This window comes from Cherax quadricarinatus, chromosome 2 (assembly GCF_038502225.1).
Source record: "Cherax quadricarinatus isolate ZL_2023a chromosome 2, ASM3850222v1, whole genome shotgun sequence".
In the NCBI taxonomy this organism is placed as follows: domain Eukaryota; kingdom Metazoa; phylum Arthropoda; class Malacostraca; order Decapoda; family Parastacidae; genus Cherax; species Cherax quadricarinatus.
The window spans coordinates 78,735,040-78,756,390 of NC_091293.1; the positions used below are offsets into that span (position 1 = coordinate 78,735,040).

General features: G+C 42.4%; 1 protein-coding gene across 3 annotated transcripts in view; it reads right to left on the reverse strand.

Annotated features, from left to right (window-relative positions):
• The window catches only part of LOC128684246 (prestin-like), an 88,104-nt gene extending 69,255 nt beyond the window's left edge, over nucleotides 1-18,849 (reverse strand). For all 3 annotated transcript variants that reach the window (XM_070089556.1, XM_070089553.1, XM_070089548.1), the window contains exon 1: nucleotides 18,724-18,849. The gene's annotated coding sequence lies outside the window, so the exon portion shown is untranslated. The remainder of the gene's footprint in view (nucleotides 1-18,723) is intronic.
• Between the last annotated feature and the right edge of the window lie 2,502 nt (nucleotides 18,850-21,351).

A 21,351-nucleotide genomic window follows, 5' to 3' on the forward strand; every position in this document is an offset into this window, starting at 1 on the left:
ATTAGTTTAAGTATGAAATTTTGTCACACGTAGGTGCTGGAGCCTTTGCTATAAGATAATCTTCAATACATAATAGGTAGAGTAGTAGCAACTGTCTTAATACTGCTCCATAACACCTAAAACGTAACACTCAGTTACGTCTTAGGTACCTATTGACTGATAGGTGGCTAAGGGCACCTATCAGTCAATAGGTACCCAATACGTTTAAAGATATATTTTTTTAAATTTACATTTAAGTAAAAATTAATAATTTTGTTCCCAAAGAGCATTAGAAAACTTACCTAACCTTATTATAACAAGCAGAATTTAATTCAGCGTAATCCAACTAAATATATTATAAATAAGTTATAATAATTTAATAATAAACAAACACAATGAAACATATTTTTTTTCGTTAGGTTCTGGATGATTTTTGCGAAATTATTGCATACACAAATTTTCGCTTGCCTTATTTGGCAAGAAAAGCATTGCTATTTAAGACAAAATCGCAAGTTTTACCTATTCTGCACGACATAAATATATTCGACACGATATTCCCTCCTTGTTCCAAGAGCTTTATCATACCTCTTCTTAAAGCTATGCATGGATCCCACCTTCACCACTTCCCTTTCCAGACTATTCCACTTCCTGACAACTTTGTGACTGAAGAAATACTTCCTAGCTTCTCTGTGACTCATCTGAGTCTTCAGCTTCCAATTGTGACCCCTTGTTGCTGTGTCCAGTCTCTGGAACATCCTGTCTTTGTCCATCTTGTCAATTCCTCGCAGTATATATCGTTATCAAGTCCCTTCTATCCCTCCTGTCCTCCAGTGCCGTCAGGTGGATTTCCCTTGACATTCCTTCGTATGACATTCCCCTTAGCTCTGGAACTAGTCTTGTTGCAAACCTTTGCACTTTCTCTAATTTGTTGACGTGCTTGACCACGTGATAAGGCAGAGTTTATGAAATCAGAAGGGTAGCCAAGAGAAGAGAATGAATTACGAAGAGTAGAAATTTCTGAGTCAATGAATCGAGGGGTCAGAAATGCGAAGGGCATGGAGGAGAGAAATAAGAACACTTTTCTTGACAAAGGGAGCACGGTAAGAAAAGTTATGAATGTACATGCCACTGTGCAATGGCTTGCGATAAGCGGAGAAAGAAAAGCCTGTAGCCGAGCGTTGGATGTGTACATCAAAGAAAGGAAACAAAGAGTTAGATTTACATTTTAGCTTTAAATGTCATGGAAGTAGCAAGATTGTTAAGAGCATCGAAAAACTGGGCCAAAGAGCAAAGACGTCGTCTACAAAGCGGAGCCAGAGGGAGAGACGCACACCAAGAGTGTTAACAAGAACAGAGGATGGAGGGGAGCCCATAACGATACCGAAGGTTTGAGAATAGAATTTACCTTGAAAAGAAAATGAGTTAGAACATACACAAAGGCGAATAAGATCAAGAAAGACATCAATAGGTGTTGAATTAGACACATGTGCAACTCTTGGGTATCTTTATTGAGGAAACGTTTCGCCACACACTGGCTTCATGATGAAGCCACTGTGTGGCGAAACGTTTCCTCAATAAAGATACCCAAGAGTTGCACACGTGTCTAATTCAACAACATGTCGGTTCTCTGAACCATTCATCTACACATCAATAGGTATAAAGGATAATGCAACCCTTCATTGGCCTCTCTGAGAAAATTAAAAACATCATCAAGAGGGACATTGGTGAAGAGGGACTCAGCGTCAAGACCAAGCACTTTACAGGTCGGGAGAGAGCGCAAAAGTTCGATGAAGTCTTGAGAGTGACGGAGGAAAGCATGAAAAAAGTACCAAGAAAAGGAATGAGAGTTTTGGCCAGCCAAGATGCAAGACAATAAGAGACAGAACCTCTAGTGGATATGATGGGACGTAGAGGGGTATCAAGTTCGTGAGTTTTAGAAAGACCATAGAAATAATGGAGAGAGGGACAAATAACACAGAAACGTTGAACAAGATCAAAGTTGGGAGTTCGGAAGTTTACTGGTGAAAGTTCTCTTGATGTGATCAAGAGGGTTTTCAACGAGAGGAGCGTAGGTATGTGAGTCAGAGAGCAAGACTTCAACTTTGCGGAGGTAATCCTCGCGATCAAGGATAACTACCGAACTGCCTTTATCAGAAGAAAGGATGACAGTATTGGTCAAATGTTTTGTTAGTGGGATGAATTGTAAAGGACCTGCCTAGTATGGGCCAACGGGCCTGCCGCAGTGTTCCTCCTTTCTTATGTTCTTATATTCTTATGTATTAGATTCAAGAGAAGAAAGGGGAAGTTGACAGCGTCTAGAAAGGTGGTAATTCCTAGATAACAGGCTATCAAGAGCAGGAACGAGAGCACCACTGTGGCATGCAAAGAGTACGTAACCTTTATTCGGCGCATGTACACACCCTCATTTACAGGCTATCTCCCCCAACCAGCGAACCAGGTTGCTAAGAGTTGATGATGGGGCCCCGTCGTTCAACTAGTGACCAGGTTCTAGCCAATAAGATGGTGGTTTTGGCAATCGCAGAGGTTATGTGGGTACCACTCTCCTGTCTGCCCTTGTCATTCCCATTCTAGAGCTGGTTGAAGCACGGTCTGCTATCTTGTGGCTTCTATTTCTGCCTTGCTTACCGTGGAGTGCACTATACTTATCACTGTACATAGTGTACATATTGCTGTTCTAAATTGGTGAAGGATAATATAAGTCTAATTTTTTTCTGCTGTGTTTATTTTGCTCCCATTACACCCGGGATAACAGGCCATTTGGAATCATGGGTTGTGATATGGGTAGCCTGTCCGAGAGCTGGAGCTGGACTTAGAGAAACGGTTGAGCTTAGGGTGAAGCTCGTAGCAGGAACATTGTGCAGCTTGCTGTCTGGCATTGCATTAGCTTCGCCGACGCTTTACAAATTTTGCGTGTCAGTTACTGTTATGGTCAGCCTTGCTATTGTGTGATCGTTCAACAGCTCGCTACTAGCTTGTTCGGTGTGCTCGCTTCGCTACGGTCAATCTTCTAGAACAGTATAGCTGTCTGGCATTGCTTTACAAATTTTGCGTGTCAGTTGTTACTTTTTTTATATTTTATTTAAAACCAATACAGTTTAACATAAAAATAAAGAAACAGTATGGATCTCAATCAAATTAACTGACAAACAGATTTCACCTATATGCTCGCAAGATATTGCTGCAAAAACATACAATAATAACTTACGGCAAGAACATAGCTAAAAAAAAAATACTGTCACAGGGTCATGAATAGACATATATACACCTTCATTGATGCAAAAACCTTGCATATATATAAATTGTACATATAACATGACATCTGACAAAGGCTCAATACACTTGAACATAAAACATACAAAGAAGTTATATTAGTTAAATCCCATCCTTCGCATTAATCAAAAAACCAAAACCTAACATTATAATCTTACTAGAACATCTACATACGTATCCCTAACAATACAGCTTTACATATACCAACATACGAAAAAACAAACTGTCTAGATATGTCTGTATACCATACAGACTAAAACTTAACATCAAGAACTTAGCATTGACACCAAACCGGTATCAGGGTACAGACCAGAATTATAAACTTTAAAAAGAATCGAATCATACATATATAAAGTATTACATAACGTCTGACCCATGACAAAGGCTCAATACAATAGAAAGGGATATATATATACACACACCCACACACACACACACACACACACACACACACACACACACACACTACACAGGTATGAGAAACTTCCTGCAGGAGGTTTAGTGGGACAGAGAAATGGTAGGAAAATCAGTAAACGAGATGATGGAATATGTGGCAACAAAGTGCAAGGAGGCAGAGGAAAGTTTTGTTCCCAAGGGAAACAGAAATAATAGGAAGACCAAAACGAGTCCTTGGTTTACCCGAAGGTGTAGGGAGGCAAAAACTAAGTGCAACAGAGAATGGAAAAGGTACAGGAGGCATAGGACCCAGGAAAACAAGGAGATTAGTAGAAGAGCCAGAAACGAGTATGCGCAGATAAGGAGGGAGGCCCAGCGACAGTATGAAAACGACATAGCATCGAAAGTCAAATCTGACCCGAAACTGCTGTATAGCCACATTAGGAGGAAGACAACAGTCAAGGACCAGGTGATAAGGCTGAGGAAAGAAGGTGGAGAACTCACAAGAAACGATCAAGAGGTATGTGAGGAGCTCAACACGAGATTTAAGGAAGTATTTACAGTAGAGACAGGAAGGACTCTGGGGGGACAGACCAGATGGGGACACCAACAAGGAATACACCAACAAGTGTTGGACGACATACATACAGATGAGGAGGAGGTGAAGAAACTGCTAAGGGACATCGATACCTCAAAGGCAATGGGACCGGGCAACATCTCTCCGTGGGTCCTTAGAGAGGGAGCAGATATGTTGTGCATACCACTTACCACAATCTTCAACACATCCCTGGAAACTGGGCAACTACCTGAGGTATGGAAGACGGCAAATGTAGTTCCCATTTTCAAAAAAGGAGACAGAAAAGAGGCACTAAACTATAGACCTGTGTCATTGACGTGTATAGTATGCAAAATTATGGAGAAGATTATCAGGAGGAGAGTGGTGGAGCACCTGGAACGGAACAGGAGTATAAATGCCAACCAGCACGGATTCACGGAAGGCAAATCCTGTGTCACAAACCTTCTGGAGTTTTATGATAAAATAACAGAAGTAAGACAAGAGAGAGAGGGGTGGGTTGATTGCATCTTCTTGGACTGCAAGAAGGCCTTTGACACAGTTCCTCACAAGAGATTAGTGCAGAAGCTAGAGCATCAGGCGCATATAACAGGAAGGGCACTGCAATGGATCAGAGAATACCTGACAGGGAGGCAACAACGAGTCATGGTACGTAATGATGTATCACAGTGGGCACCTGTGACGAGCGGGGTCCCACAGGGGTCGGTCCTAGGACCAGTGCTATTTTTGGTATATGTGAACGACATGACGGAAGGGTTAGACTCAGAAGTGTCCCTGTTTGCAGATGATGTGAAGTTAATGAGGAGAATTAAATCTGATGAGGACCAGGCAGGACTTCAAAGAGACCTGGACAGACTGGACACCTGGTCCAGCAAATGGCTTCTCGAATTTAATCCTGCCAAATGCAAAGTCATGAAGATAGGGGAAGGGCACAGAAGACCACAGACAGAGTATAGGCTAGGTGGCCAAAGACTGCAAACCTCACTCAAGGAGAAAGATCTTGGGGTGAGTATAACACCGAGCATGTCTCCGGAAGCACACATCAATCAGATAACTGCTGCAGCATATGGGCGCCTGGCAAACCTGAGAACAGCATTCCGATACCTTAGTAAGGAATCATTCAAGACACTGTACACCGTGTATGTCAGGCCCATACTGGAGTATGCAGCACCTGTTTGGAACCCGCACTTGATAAAGCACGTCAAGAAACTAGAGAAAGTACAAAGGTTTGCAACAAGGTTAGTTCCAGAGCTAAGGGGAATGTCCTATGAAGAAAGATTAAGGGAAATCGGCCTGACGACACTGGAGGACAGGAGGGTCAGGGGAGACATGATAACGACATATAAAATACTGCGTGGAATAGACAAGGTGGACAAGGACAGGATGTTCCAGGGAGGGGACACAGAAACAAGAGGCCACAATTGGAAGTTGAAGACACAAATGAGTCAGAGAGATAGTAGGAAGTATTTCTTCAGTCATAGAGTTGTAAGGCAGTGGAATAGCCTAGAAAATGACGTAGTGGAGGCAGGAACCATACACAGTTTTAAGACGAGGTTTGATAAAGCTCATGGAGCGGGGAGAGAGAGGGTCTAGTAGCAACCGGTGAAGAGGCGGGGCCAGGAGCTAGGACTCGACCCCTGCAACCACAAATAGGTGAGTACAAATAGGTGAGTACACACACACACACACACACACACACACACACACACACACACACACACACACACACACACACACACACACACACACACACACACACACACACACACACATACGTACACACAAAAAGTTTCACAATATCACATTAATCAGATGCACTGTATGCACAAAGCAAAACAGTATCTAAGTATATCTCATCGTTCAAAAACTCAGCATGTAACAAAGACAAACTAAAACACACTTCATGTCGCAAAGAACTTATTCCTCAAGAATCGTGTCATACAAGACTGATACACATCAAAATTATACATAAAAAAAACCTACTATATTATACCTACATTCTGGAAATATAAACACAAATGCAGTATAATGTGATCCTTTATTGACAACGTTTCACCCACACAGTGGGCTTTTTCAAGTCACACACGGATCTACCTGGGGTTGGAAGGTACGAGAGTATTTATAGTCATGTTCAGAATGTTGAGGTCAGGTGGAGAATGCTGCATCTGATGATCTACCGGGTGGGGTTATAGAGTCTTGGGTAGCTTGGCAGGGGTATTGGACAAGTTGTGAGTAGACCTTCTGCAGTGTTCTATGTTCTTATGTGGGATAGCGATGAAGAAGTTTCTTGGCGAGTGGTTCAGCTATGTTATAGAAGCCCTTGTTCTGGTTGAAATTGTTGGTTATAGAGATAAGCGATGATTCCAGGATTCTTCTGTATTGAGTGTTGTCTTCGTTGGCTATAAGTCTTGAGTTTCTGTAGTTAATTAAATGGTTGTGTGAATTGCGATGTTGTACACAGGCATTCCTTGTATCGTCAGTCCTGCTTGCATATTGGTGTTCTGAAATGCGTGTTTGGAGGTCTCTTGATGTTTCGCCCACATATAACTTGTTGCAGTCATTACAAGGGATTATGTATACCCCTGCAGAGGATGGAGGCTTGTCCTGTCTACTACTGGTGATGTCCTTGATGGTCGTGGTTGTGGAGGTAGATACTTGGAATGATGTTTTGGCAAAGATGTTGGAAACATGTTTGGCAATGGAGTTGTTGGGGAGGACTATGTATCTCTTCTCGGCAGTGTCTTCTCTGGGTGTGTTGAAGATGTTTAATGCCCGCCGTCTGCAGTCTCTGATGAAGTGACGAGGATAGTGGAGTTTAGAAAATACTTGTTCAATTATAGTGCATTCTTCCTCAAGGAACTCATTGCTGCAGATTCTGAGTGCACGTAGGAAGAAGCCTATAATCACACCACGTTTGGTTTTGGTGTAGTGGTGAGAGTAGAAGTGGAGAAGATCGTTTTGGTTGGTGGGTTTTCGATAGACTTTAAAACGAAGTTCGTGGTCAGCTTTGCAGAGCAGAACATCAAGGAAAGGAAGAGTGTTGTCGACTTCTTCTTCAAGTGTGAACTGGATTGAAGGCTCGACCTGGTTGAGCTTGTCTTGGAGAGCTTGAACGTTGAAGCGTTTAGGAGTTATGAGGAGAATGTCGTCAACATAACGGAGCCAGGTGACAGACGAAGGAATAATGGTGGAGAAACGTTCGGCTTCTAGATGTTCCATGTATAAGTTCGCCAGGACTGCACTGAGTGGCGAACCCATGGGTAGTCCAAAAATCTGCTGAAAGAGGTGATTTTCGAAGGAGAAACACGTAAAGCCAACACATAGTTCAACAAGGTCGATGAAATCGCCCGCCGTCTGCAGTCTCTGATGAAGTGACGAGGATAGTGGAGTTTAGAAAATACTTGTTCAATTATAGTGCATTCTTCCTCAAGGAACTCATTGCTGCAGATTCTGAGTGCACGTAGGAAGAAGCCTATAATCACACCACGTTTGGTTTTGGTGTAGTGGTGAGAGTAGAAGTGGAGAAGATCGTTTTGGTTGGTGGGTTTTCGATAGACTTTAAAACGAAGTTCGTGGTCAGCTTTGCAGAGCAGAACATCAAGGAAAGGAAGAGTGTTGTCGACTTCTTCTTCAAGTGTGAACTGGATTGAAGGCTCGACCTGGTTGAGCTTGTCTTGGAGAGCTTGAACGTTGAAGCGTTTAGGAGTTATGAGGAGAATGTCGTCAACATAACGGAGCCAGGTGACAGACGAAGGAATAATGGTGGAGAAACGTTCGGCTTCTAGATGTTCCATGTATAAGTTCGCCAGGACTGCACTGAGTGGCGAACCCATGGGTAGTCCAAAAATCTGCTGAAAGAGGTGATTTTCGAAGGAGAAACACGTAAAGCCAACACATAGTTCAACAAGGTCGATGAAATCGCTGGCTGGAATGGGAAGATCAAGTGAATCGTCAATTTTCCTGCGCAAGAGATCGATGGCTTGTGTAGTAGGTACTTTGGTGAATAGGGAAGTCACGTCAAGGCTGGAAAGTTTCTTGTTCCTGATGTTGATGTTGCGAATGCGATTGAGAAGATCACCCGAGTGTTTGAGATGTGCTGGACTGATAGTGCCCAAGAGTTTAGAGAGGTGTTTGGCGAGAATTCCTGAGATCTGGTGGGGAGCACTGCCTATTCCCGAGGATATGGGCCTAAGTGGGATACCAGGCTTGTGAGTCTTTGGCAGGCCGTACATTCTGGCAGGTCTGGGGTTGCTGGGCATGGTGTGCAGAAGTTTCTTCCCTTGTTCTGAGCCCCTCAGAATGCGGCGAGTCCTTTGAAGAAAAGTTTTAGTAAGGTTGTCCACTTGGTTAGTTGTGAGAGGTTTGTAGGTATCTGGGTCATTAAGTAGATTGAGCATTTTGTTCCTGTAATCGTCAGTGTTCATGATAACAACACCACCTCCTTTATCAGCGGTGGTGTAACGTCGAGGTATGACTGGGGAGCTGCTCAGTCTACTTAATGACCCAGATACCTACAAACCTCTCACAACTAACCAAGTGGACAACCTTACTAAAACTTTTCTTCAAAGGACTCGCCGCATAATTTATGTTCAATCTGTCAGATACTGCAAAACAAGGGTATCTTGGTACAGACCTGAAATCAACTTCGACAACCTCTACTAGTGAGAACGGCTGGATTTGACAGGGACCTGACCTCCCAACATCTGCGTGTACTTAGCTCTGTGAAGACCTGTTTGTGTGCTCTCTGTGAATCTAAATTAGGATGCCCTCTCTTGAGCAACTTTACCAGCAGCTGAGAGAAGAGCTCAGAGTTGCTAAGCTGGAGATACGGCGATTAACGGAGGAGAACAAGAGGATTCGTAGTAATCCTCCTGTTGTGAGTCCCCAGGTTAAGAGGGGAGCTTGGTCAGTGGCCGGGCAACATGGAACCAAGCTGAGGATCAAGAAAACGGTTGGAGAGTCAGAAACAACGAGAAACCAGAAGACTACCGTGGAAACTTCCAACCCATTCTCGGTGCTACCTGACGAATGTGAGTGTTCTACTGGGAATGCCACAACGAGCATCAAAGAAGCATTGGCAGACGTGAGTGAGACATCCCTAGAAACCCCAACGAAGACCATCGAAACCGTCTTGACGAATTCTACAAGTGGTGTAATGCTACCTGGCGAATGTGAGTCGACTACTGGGAGCATCACGACGGACGACGCCAAGGAAGGTAAAAACATTGTTGTTGTTGGGGATAGCCAGATTAGGTACATGGATAGGGCATTCTGCTTGAAGGATAGGAGTAGGAGGCAGAGAGTGTGTTTTCCTGGGGCTGGGATGAAGGACATTGTTAGCCGTCTGGATGACATCATGAGAGGTAATGGGAGAAATCCTATTATCTGTCTCAGTGCTGGAGGCAACGATGTTGGCAGACGTAGGAGTGAGGATCTGATTAGCAGGTATAGGTCAGCAATAGAGATAATTAGGAGGAAGGGTGGGAAACCTGTCATATGTGGCATTTTGCCAAGGAGAGGAGTTGGAAATGAATGGTTGTCCAGAGCAATTGGTGTCAATTGCTGGCTGGACAAATACTGTAAGGAAAATGCGGTAACATTCATTGACAACTGGGACCTCTTCTATGGCAGAAATGACATGTATGCCAGGGATGGGGTTCACTTATCTAGGTGTGGGGAGGGAGCACTGGCCAATGCAGTGGAGGGAGCTGTTAGGTCTTTAAACTAGGAATAGTTAGAGGTATGGGTTTTGGCGGGAAAACAGTGAAGTCGCAGTGTAGTAATATGAGTACTAGGAGAACTAGTAATAGGCAAAATGAGGTGGATATTGGAAAGCCAGTGGCACTAATTGACAAGGACAGTAATAGGTTTAGTGGAATAACAGAAACGAGCAGGAAGGGTAAAGACAGAGGAGGGTCTTTAAATATATTACTCAAACAGTCGCAGTGCTAGGAATAAGATGGACGAGTTGAGACTAGTTGCTAGTGCAGGTAACATTGATGTATTTGCCTTAACTGAGACGTGGTTTAATTCAAAAAGTCGGGACATGACTGCGGAATGTCACATTCAGGGTTTTAAATTGTTCCAAGTAGATAGAAGTGTCGGGAAGGGGAGTGGGGTGGCATTGTATGTCCGAGATCGCTTGAACTGTTGCATAAAAACGGGTATTAAGTCTGAAGCAACACATACAGAGTCTGTTTTGATAGAATTTTCAGAGGGGCATGAAAAATTGATTTTAGGAGTGATATACCGTCCCCCAAACTTAGATAGGGACCAGGGGAGACTACTATGGGAGGAAATTGTTAGGGCCACAAGGCACGATAATGTAGTAATTCTAGGAGACTTTAACTTTAGTCATATTGATTGGAATTTCTTGACTGGGAATTTAAATCCATTACTGCGGGTTCTCTCTTGGAGAGATATCCTCAAGACCTTATTAATATCCCCTTTATTAATACCTATCTTCCACTTATACACTTCGATCAGGTCTCCCCTCATTCTTCGTCTAACAAGTGAATGTAACTTAAGAGTCTTCAATCTTTCTTCATAACGAAGATTTCTAATGCTATGTATTAATTTAGTCATCCTACGCTGAATGTTTTCTAACGAATTTATGTCCATTCTGTAATATGGAAACCAGAATTGAGCTGCATAATCTAGGTGAGGCCTTACTAATGATGTATAAAGCTGCAGTACGACCTCTGAACTTCTGTTACTTACACTTCTTGATATAAATCCCAGTAATCTATTTGCCTTATTACGTACGCTTAGGCACTGCTGTCTTGGTTTAAGGTTGCTGCTCACCATAACCCCCAAGTCCTTTTCGCAATCTGTATGGCTAAGTTCTACATCATTTAACTTATAAGTACTAGGGTTATGGACACTCCCGAGCTTCAGAACCTTGCATTTACCTACATTGAACTGCATCTGCCACTTTTCTGACCAAGAATATAGTTTGTTTAAATCCTCCTGAAGTTCTCTAACGTCTACGTTTGAATCAATTATCCTACCTATCTTTGTGACATCGGCGAATTTGCTCATATCAATAGTAATTCCCTCATCAAGGTCATTGATATATATTATAAACAACAACGGGACCAAGACTGACCCCTGTGGAACGCCACTTGTTACAGATCCCTACTCGGATTTAACCCCATTTATGGACACTCTCTGCTTCGAGCCATGACTCGATCCACGAGAGCACTTTTCCCCAAATGCCATGAGCTGCCACTTTCTTTAAGAGTCTTTGGTGCGGAACTCTATCAAAAGCCTTACTAAAATCTAAGTAAATAATATCAAACTCTTTATCGTGGTCAAGAGCCTCAAAAGCTTTACTGAAGAAAGTTAATAAATTAGTTGTAGTAGCAACTAACCAGTATTATAATGGTACTTAGTGGAGTGGAGTGACTTTCATTAGTTTCTTTTTTCTTCAAATACCAGACGTTACTGTGAATTTCATATAACCTGTAGTTACCAGCGGTCGCAATATACACAACGAGAAGCAATTATTACTACATAAAAAGCGTCCTTCCTCCAAAATTTGCACCAGTCAACTATAGTGATAATATAGCATTTATTGTGGTGGAGACGGAAAAAAAAAATAGAAAAGCTAGATACAGCGATTGATAAACAAGGGTGGAGGTCGACCGTTCGTCATTGTAGGAGTGCCAGCAGTCACCGATTTCTTCAACACGCAAGTTATACTTTTGTATCAGTCAAATCACATATTACTCGGGTAGATAATTTCCAGTAGATCCTTCATGTGTTAGCTCAAATCACCGACCAGTATGTTTAAATAAGTGACCCACTGATCAGATCAGATCGACTGGTCCGAACCCTTGACTGGTCCGAACCCTTGACTGGTCCGAACCCTTGACTGGTCCGAACCCGGGACTGGTTTCAAACGGTTTCGTTGGACAATAAAGCAGACTGTAAACGGATGGGGTTGTAGGCGCCCTTATAAACACAAACATTAAAAATCAGGAACGTGACGGTAAGCTGTCCAATATACAAAAACAGTTAGAAACAGAAATACAAATAGCTAGAGCTTCATTTAAGGAGGTTATTAATAGAATATTCAAGAGGTTGCTAGTAGAATTGCAGTAAATCAACCATTCAAATCATTATGAAGCTGTGTGTAGTCTGTGGTCAGTCAAACAAACGGGCTTCCACATGGATAAATTGTCATTTTTGTGGAAATTGGTGTCACGCCCCCTGTGCAGATATCCCAGAACTAGCTACAAGCAGTATTAAAACAGAGAAGTGTTTTTGGGTATGCCCCAATGAGGAAAATCTGTGGACTAAAATCACAAGGGTATTAAAAGAGGACAACATCAAAGCTGCTTTCATAGAAAACCTGGAAGCTTTCTACAACAGATGGGAACATAAAAAGTCTGGGCTGAATGGTACTGCCCTTGATACTGGCCATGTAGTCACAAACTGTAAGGCTGGAGGTGATGTCCTGGTAGTCAGTAAATGTGGGGCTGATAGTGCTGTCCTGGGAGACAGTAATGGTGAAGCTGGAGGTGCTGTCCTGGGAGACAGAAATGGTGAAGCTGGAGGTGCTGTCCTGGGAGACAGAAATGGTGAAGCTGGAGATACTGTCCTGGGAGACAGTAATGGTGAAGCTGGAGATACTGTCCTGGGAGACAGAAATGGTGAAGCTGGAGGTGCTGTCCTGGGAGACAGTAATGGTGAAGCTGGAGATTTTGTCCAGGTAGTCGGGAATTATACGCAGGAAGGAATACATATAAATGACCTCATAGGGGACAGGAGCCATAGTAGGGAAACAAGTGTAGTCAAAGATAAGATAAAACCAATATTGCAAACTAGAAATACCGCAGGAAATAGCAAACAAGAGGACTCCAATAGCAATACTGAGGATAAATTACCAAAAACAACTGGTGGGAGCTCCATTGTTGGTGCTAGGGATGATAGAAGTAAGACAGGGAAACATGCACCAACAGGGAATACAGTCACAGAAACCCAAGGCAAGCGGAAACCAAGCCTGTGCACATACTATGCACTTGGTATCTGCTGGCATGGGAAATCTGGAAAAACAGATGGGACATGCAACTATGACCACCCTAGAAAATGCCATGCCCATATGACAACAGGAAAATGCAAACTCCCTTCCTGTAAGCTTTTTCACCCTGAAATGTGTACCTCTTCAGTACAGGAAAGACTGTGCTATAACTTAAATTGTCAGGCATACCATCTAAAGGGGACAAAAAGATACAAAACATCCAGGCCATGGGAAAACCTGGGTAGCCACAGCCACTCAAGAGGGAGAGGTTTTTTAGTGCCAGGAAGGAAAAAAAACTGGCAGGAAATGGCAGAAATCGTACACCAAATCCAGTCATTCCTGGAGTGGAACCACAGTCGATGGCCTCCACTCCAAACCAACAGATACAGATACTAATGCCGGAAAAAAAATCCCCCCCCCAGTACCAACAATACCACCAGTCCGATAACATTCTTCTTTGCAAATATACAGGGTCTAAAGCCAGCAACAAACAACAAAATACCTTTCATCCGTGGACTGCTTGCAGAGGCAAAGGCAATGTTCGCGGCTTTCACTGAGACCCACATAAAGGATCACTTGGACAACGAAATATGGATCCCAGGTTACAACCTATACAGATGTGACAGAGTGAACAGGCAAAAGGAGGGGGGTTGGCCTGTACATTGCAGAGTCACTTGTTTGCACAGAACTGCTTAATGCCTCAAATGATGTAGTGGAAGTTTTAGCAGTAAAGGTCGAGAACCAAAACCTAGTCATTGTGGTAGTCTACAAGCCTCCGGATGCAACATCCCAGCAATTCCAGGAACAGCTGTTAAAAATTGACCACTCTCTGGAAAATCTTCCAGCTCCTGCACCCAACATCTTGCTCCTGGGGGATTTCAACTTAAGGCACCTAAAATGGAGGAATATAGCAAATAATATTGTTGCAGTAATAACACCAGGAGGCAGCTCTGATGAAAACTCACACTCGCACGAGCTTTTAAATCTCTGCACAAAATTCAATTTAAACCAGCAAATAATAGAGCCTACTAGACTGGAAAATACACTAGACCTCATCTTCACTAACAATGATGATCTGATAAGAAATGTCACCATATCAAAAACAATATACTCAGATCACAACATAATTGAGGTTCAGACATGTATGCGTGGAGCCCCAGACCGACAAAATGAGACTAGTCACGAGGGAGCATTCACCAAATTCAACTTCAATAACAAAAACATAAAGTGGGACCAAGTAAACCAAGTCCTAACCGATATAAGCTGGGAAGATACACTAAGCAACACAGACCCCAACTTATGCCTAGAACAGATTAACTCGGTGGCACTCGATGTATGCACAAGGCTTATTCCTCTAAGAAAAAGGAGAAGTAGATGTAAAATAGAAAGAGACAGGCGCTCCCTTTACAGGTGACGGAAAAGAATAACAGAGCGGCTAAAAGAGGTCAATATATCTGAAATGCGTAGGGAGACACTGGTCAGAGAAATAGCAAGCATCGAACTTAAGCTAAAAGAATCCTTTAGGAGTCAGGAATGGCGGGAAGAACTAAAAGCCATAAATGAAATCGAAAGAAACCCAAAGTATTTCTTCTCCTATGCCAAATCAAAATCGAGAACAACGTCCAGTATTGGGCCCCTACTTAAACAAGATGGGTCCTACACAGATGACAGCAAGGAAATGAGTGAGCTACTCAAGTCCCAATATGACTCAGTTTTTAGCAAGTCGCTAACCAGACTGAGAGTCGAAGATCAAAATGAATTTTTTATGAGAGAGCCACAAAATTTGATTAACACAAGCCTATCCGATGTTATCCTGACGCCAAATGACTTCGAACAGGCGATAAATGACATGCCCATGCACTCTGCCCCAGGGCCAGACTCATGGAACTCTGTGTTCATCAAGAACTGCAAGAAGCCCCTATCACGAGCCTTTTCCATCCTATGGAGAGGGAGCATGGACACGGGGGTCGTCCCTCAGTTACTAAAAACAACAGACATAGCCCCACTCCACAAAGGGGGCAGTAAAGCAATAGCAAAGAACTACAGACCAATAGCACTAACATCCCATATCATAAAAATCTTTGAAAGGGTCCTAAGAAGCAAGATCACCACCCATCTAGAAACCCATCAGTTACACAACCCAGGGCAACATGGGTTTAGAACAGGTCGCTCCTGTCTGTCTCAACTATTGGATCACTACGACAAGGTCCTAAATGCACTAGAAGACAAAAAGAATGCAGATGTAATATATACAGACTTTGCAAAAGCCTTCGACAAGTGTGACCATGGCGTAATAGCGCACAAAATGCGTGCTAAAGGAATAACAGGAAAAGTCGGTCGATGGATCTATAATTTCCTCACTAACAGAACACAGAGAGTAGTCGTCAACAGAGTAAAGTCCGAGGCAGCTACGGTGAAAAGCTCTGTTCCACAAGGCACAGTACTAGCTCCCATCTTGTTCCTCATCCTCATATCCGACATAGACAAGGATGTCAGCCACAGCACCGTGTCTTCCTTTGCAGATGACACCCGAATCTGCATGACAGTGTCTTCCATTGCAGACACTGCAAGGCTCCAGGCGGACATCAACCAAATCTTTCAGTGGGCTGCGGAAAACAATATGAAGTTCAACGATGAGAAATTTCAATTACTCAGATATGGTAAATATGAGGAAATTAAATCTTCATCAGAGTACAAAACAAATTCTGGCCACAAAATAGAGCGAAACACCAACGTCAAAGACCTGGGAGTGATTATGTCGGAGGATCTCACCTTCAAGGACCATAACATTGTATCAATCGCATCTGCTAGAAAAATGACAGGATGGATAATGAGAACCTTCAAAACTAGGGAGGCCAAGCCCATGATGACACTCTTCAGGTCACTTGTTCTATCTAGGCTGGAATATTGCTGCACTCTAACAGCACCTTTCAAGGCAGGTGAAATTGCCGACCTAGAAAATGTACAGAGAACTTTCACGGCGCGCATAACGGAGATAAAACACCTCAATTACTGGGAGCGCTTGAGGTTTCTAAACCTGTATTCCCTGGAACGCAGGAGGGAGAGATACATGATTATATACACCTGGAAAATCCTAGAGGGACTAGTACCGAACTTGCACACGAAAATCACTCACTACGAAAGCAAAAGACTTGGCAGACGATGCACCATCCCCCCAATGAAAAGCAGGGGTGTCACTAGCACGTTAAGAGACCATACAATAAGTGTCAGGGGCCCGAGACTGTTCAACTGCCTCCCAGCACACATAAGGGGGATTACCAACAGACCCCTGGCAGTCTTCAAGCTGGCACTGGACAAGCACCTAAAGTCAGTTCCTGATCAGCCGGGCTGTGGCTCGTACGTTGGTTTGCGTGCAGCCAGCAACAGCAGCCTGGTTGATCAGGGGCTGATCCACCAGGAGGCCTGGTCACAGACCGGGCCGCGGGGGCGTTGACCCCCGAAACTCTCTCCAGGTAAACTCCAGACCGGCCTCTTGTGAATCCATGCTGAGTATCATTAATCAAGCTATGCTTATCGAGATGGCTTCTTATAATCTCAGCTATAATTGACTCTAGTAATTTGCCTACAATTGAGGTCAGGCTTATTGGGCGGTAATTTGACGGTAACGACTTGTCCCCTGTTTTAAAAATAGGAATTACATTAGCCATCTTCCACATATCAGACACTACGCCTGTTTGAAGAGATAAATTAAAAATATTAGTTAATGGTTCACAGAGTTCCATTTTGCATTCCTTAAGAACCCTTGAAAAAACCTCATCAGGACCCGGCGACTTATTTTGCTTCAGTCTGTCTATCTGCTTCACAACCATTTCACTAGTGACTGTGATGTTACATAATTTATCTTCTGGCCCACTATAAAAATTAATTACTGGAATATTGTTAGTGTCTTCCTGTGTAAAAACCGAGAGAAAATAATTATTTAAAATCGAGCACAATTCATTCTCTTTGTCAATAAGATGCCCATAGTTATTTTTAAGGGGACCTATCTTATCTCTAACTTTTGTTCTATAGACCTGGAAAAAACTGTTTGGGTTAGTTTTAGAATCCCTAGCAACTTTAATTTCATAGTCCCTTTTAGCTTTTCTTATCCCCTTTTTAATGTCCCTCTTAATGTCAATATACTGATTCATAAGATGACCCTCACCTCTTTTGATACGCCTATAAATTCCTTTCTTATACCCTAGTAGATGTTGACGGGAAGTAAAGAAGGCACCATCAACTTGAGACTTAGTAAAAAAAATGAGCTGTTGAAGCAAGAAGCGGGCATAATCAGGAAAGGAAGTGCCCAAAGAGTTGAATTTGAGGAATTGGGAAAAGGAAGGGAGCAAATGTTATTTAGCAAGACAATCCCGTAGAAAGTGAAGCTGATATTTACAACTTTTGGAAGCAATAAGAGCAGCATAAGAACGAAAGAGGGCTTTAAAAGTAGGAAAAAACATTAAAAAAGTTGGAAGGAATAAGACACTTACCTACGGGGCCCATAAAGAACAAAAAGACATAAAACCGCCACAGGAACAATACACAAATAATCCGCACATAGGAGAGAGGAGCTTACGATGACGTTTCGGTCCGGCTTGGACCATTTACAAACTCACACTAACAGAAAAGAGTGAGGCAGATAGTATATATAGGAGAACAGGACAATGACGGGAGCAAGAGAGGGAGGAAGCAGTGGTAGTGGTAAAGTAGGTAGTGGAAGCAGTAGTAGAAGAAATATTGGTAACAGAAAACAGGAAATTGAAAATCTTCTATCATGACAGAGCGAGTAAACATCTTCTATCAAGAAGAAGAGAATGATCACCTATAAAATTCTGTGATGAGTTAGTGACTGAAGACCTTCGGTGTTTAGTTACTAAACCTTCTTTCAGGGATGAAGGACTGAACACTTTTTATTAAAGGAAAGTGACTGAACACTATCTATCATCGTTGAGGGACTGAACACTATCTATCATCGTTGAGGGACTGAACACTATCTATCATCGTTGAGGGACTGAACACCTTCGCTCACGGCTGAGGGACTGAACAGTTTCTATCATGGCTGAGGGGGATGAACACTATCAGGGTTAAGGAAGTGAACACCTCAGAATTACCTCTCCACTTCTTCCTCCGTCTCCAGTGTGTCTCTCTTCACTGTATTGACAAAAGACATTAATTTGAGAAACGTCTTATTATTAGAGGTCCCCAGATGTTACACATGTGTCTTATTTATTCATCAACCTGCCAGTGTGTTATAACAGGTGATATAAAGACAAATACAGCATACACTGAAACTCTGGTCGACACCGATACTGTATTTCATACACAAGGGTTCTAGAAAGGGGAAGCCTTAATGAGGATGAAGGGTTTATGATTCAACGAAGGGAAGAGTCACTCCAATTCTTTGAAATGAGATTCCTTCTCCAGCATCCCTCTAAGAAAAGGAGAGAAATCTGAGTACCTGAGTGTGTGTGTGTGTGACTGAGGGAGCACTCTGGATGTGTGCCTGATACCGCACTCTGAAGGTGTGATTGGCCAGACGAACCAGCGAGGTGTGAGAGAAGACCAGTCTCTGTCCACTGTGTGTGTGTGTGTGTGTGTGTGTGTGTGTGTGTGTGTGTGTGTGTGTGTGTGTGTGTGTGTGTGTGTGTGTGTGTGTGTGTGTGTGTGTTGGTGTGGGTGGGGGTGTGTCTGTGTGTGACACGAATATAACAACGCTCGATAGAGATGTTTGGCATGACGGGTCTTTACACGCTCCTATGCGCCGGAATTCCCAATAATTAACTCCACAAGGGCTTCTCTGGCCCCATGTACAAGACTCTCCAGCACCCACTGGAAGCACGCAAATCTTACCTAACTGCCATCAGTGTCCCATGTACAAGACTCTCCAGCACCCACTGGAAGCACGCAAATCTTACCTAACTGCCATCAGTGTCCCATGTACAAGACTCTCCAGCACCCACTGGAAGCACGCAAATCTTACCTAACTGCCATCAGTGTCCCATGTACAAGACTCTCCAGCACCCACTGAAAGCACGCAAGTCTTACCTAACTGCCATCTGTGTCCTTAATGACTAAAAATGTGGCCTTGTAAAATTATTGCAATACACCGTCTTTTGTGTGTCTGTCATTTCAAGGTCGTGAAAACTCATTCTTCTTAAGATGCTGGTAAAGTTGTCAAAGTAATCGCATTCACGGAGTTGAAGCAGCCGTTCCAATCCTCAGATCAAGAGTGAATCCATCTATTAAGCCTATTGGTTTAGTGCTTCTCAGTGAATAATAATAATAATAATAATAATAATATTATTATTATTATTATGTAAATTATCATTACAATAATTATTATTACTAGTATTAGTATTATTATTACTATTATTATTTTAATTATCATTATAATTAAAATAATACTAATAATAATATTAATAATACTTATTATAATTATTATTAATCTATTTATTTATGATAATATTAATAATAATAATTTTCTTATAATTATTATTATTATTATTATTATTGCTGATGCTATTGTTATTATTATCACTATTATTATAATTTTTATTTTATTAATATTATTATTATTATTATTATTATTATTATTATTATTATTATTATTATTAAATGTATCACAAAAGGGAGAGGTATAAGAGGTTGCCTGATTTTTACAATTTTTTTTTATTTGTCCTACCTCCAAATTTTCATTATAATTTCGTTCATGTGAATGCGACGTTCGACCAGTTACAAACTTTCACTACGTAACCACAGCATGATTCGTTCAACTACTGTCGTGTGAAGATGCTATATAACCAGAGCTGAAGAGTCAATTCCAAGTTTCCACGAATGAGTGTGATACCTTTCAGAAAGTTCTGCTGATCCTGCATGGCTTCTATTACAACCCAGGAATCCAAATGGCCTGTTATCCTGGGTGTAAAGGGAGCAAAATAAACACAGCAGAAAAGTTTAGACTTACATTATCCTTCACATATTTAGAACAGCAATATATACACTATGTACAGTGATAAGTATTAGTGCACTCCACGGTAAGCAAGGCAGAAATAGAGGCCACAAGAGAACAGACCGTGCTTCAACCAGCTCTAGAATGGGAATGACAAGGGCAGACAGGAGAGTGGTACCCACATAACCTCTGCGATTGCCAAAACCATCTTCTTATTGGCTGGAACCTGGTCACTAGTTGAACGACGGGGCCCCATCAACTCTTAGCAACCTGGTTCGCTGGTTGGGGGAGATAGCCTGTAAATGAGGGTGTGTACATGCGCCGAATAAAGGTTACGTACTCTTTGCATGCCACACCCCCACCCCGAGAAGGCTCAGGATTAGGCTGCCACCTCCCAGTGGTAACCGTGCTGCCATGGCACAAAATAATGGGACCGCCTTTCCTCTCCACCATCCAACTCTTAGATAGAGCTCAGCTTTTCTCGTGACAAAAAGCCAAACCCTAAACTCAGAGTGAGACAGCAGTCAGTCGGGCTAGCATAGATCCAAGACACGACCGGACGGTAGCCCACATCCCCTCACTAAAAAAACACCCACATCAGGGGATAAAAAAAAGAGCTTGAAAGGGGTTACCACACGTAACCTAACATCCTAACCTAAGTAAATAATGTAATTAGACTCTAGATAAAGAGTCTGCCAACATATTTTCTTTGCCAGCAATACATTTAATTCTGATGGAATAGGGATGCAGTCGTATAGCCCAAAGCATGAGCCTTGTGTTGTGGTTCTTCATGGCTTGGAGATATACTAGAGGATTGTGATCACTGTAGACTGTTAACAATCTGGGGCCCAATTAAAGGGAACTTTGTGACTTGTAAGAGAGGTAAGAGGGGCTACAATATCTGACAAATTCTTACAGAATCTTCTGTAAAATCCTATCATGCCTGGGAAACGTTGAAGAGATTTCCTATCATGGGGAACTGGATAATCTTTAATAACAAGAACTTTAGCAAGTTTAGGTGCAACTTTACCACTACCTACTTCATGGCCTAGAAAAGTGATAGTGGCCTGGCCAAAGGAAGATTTTGATAAATTAACTGTTAAATGGGAACTCTGAAAGGTCTCAAAAAGAGCCTTA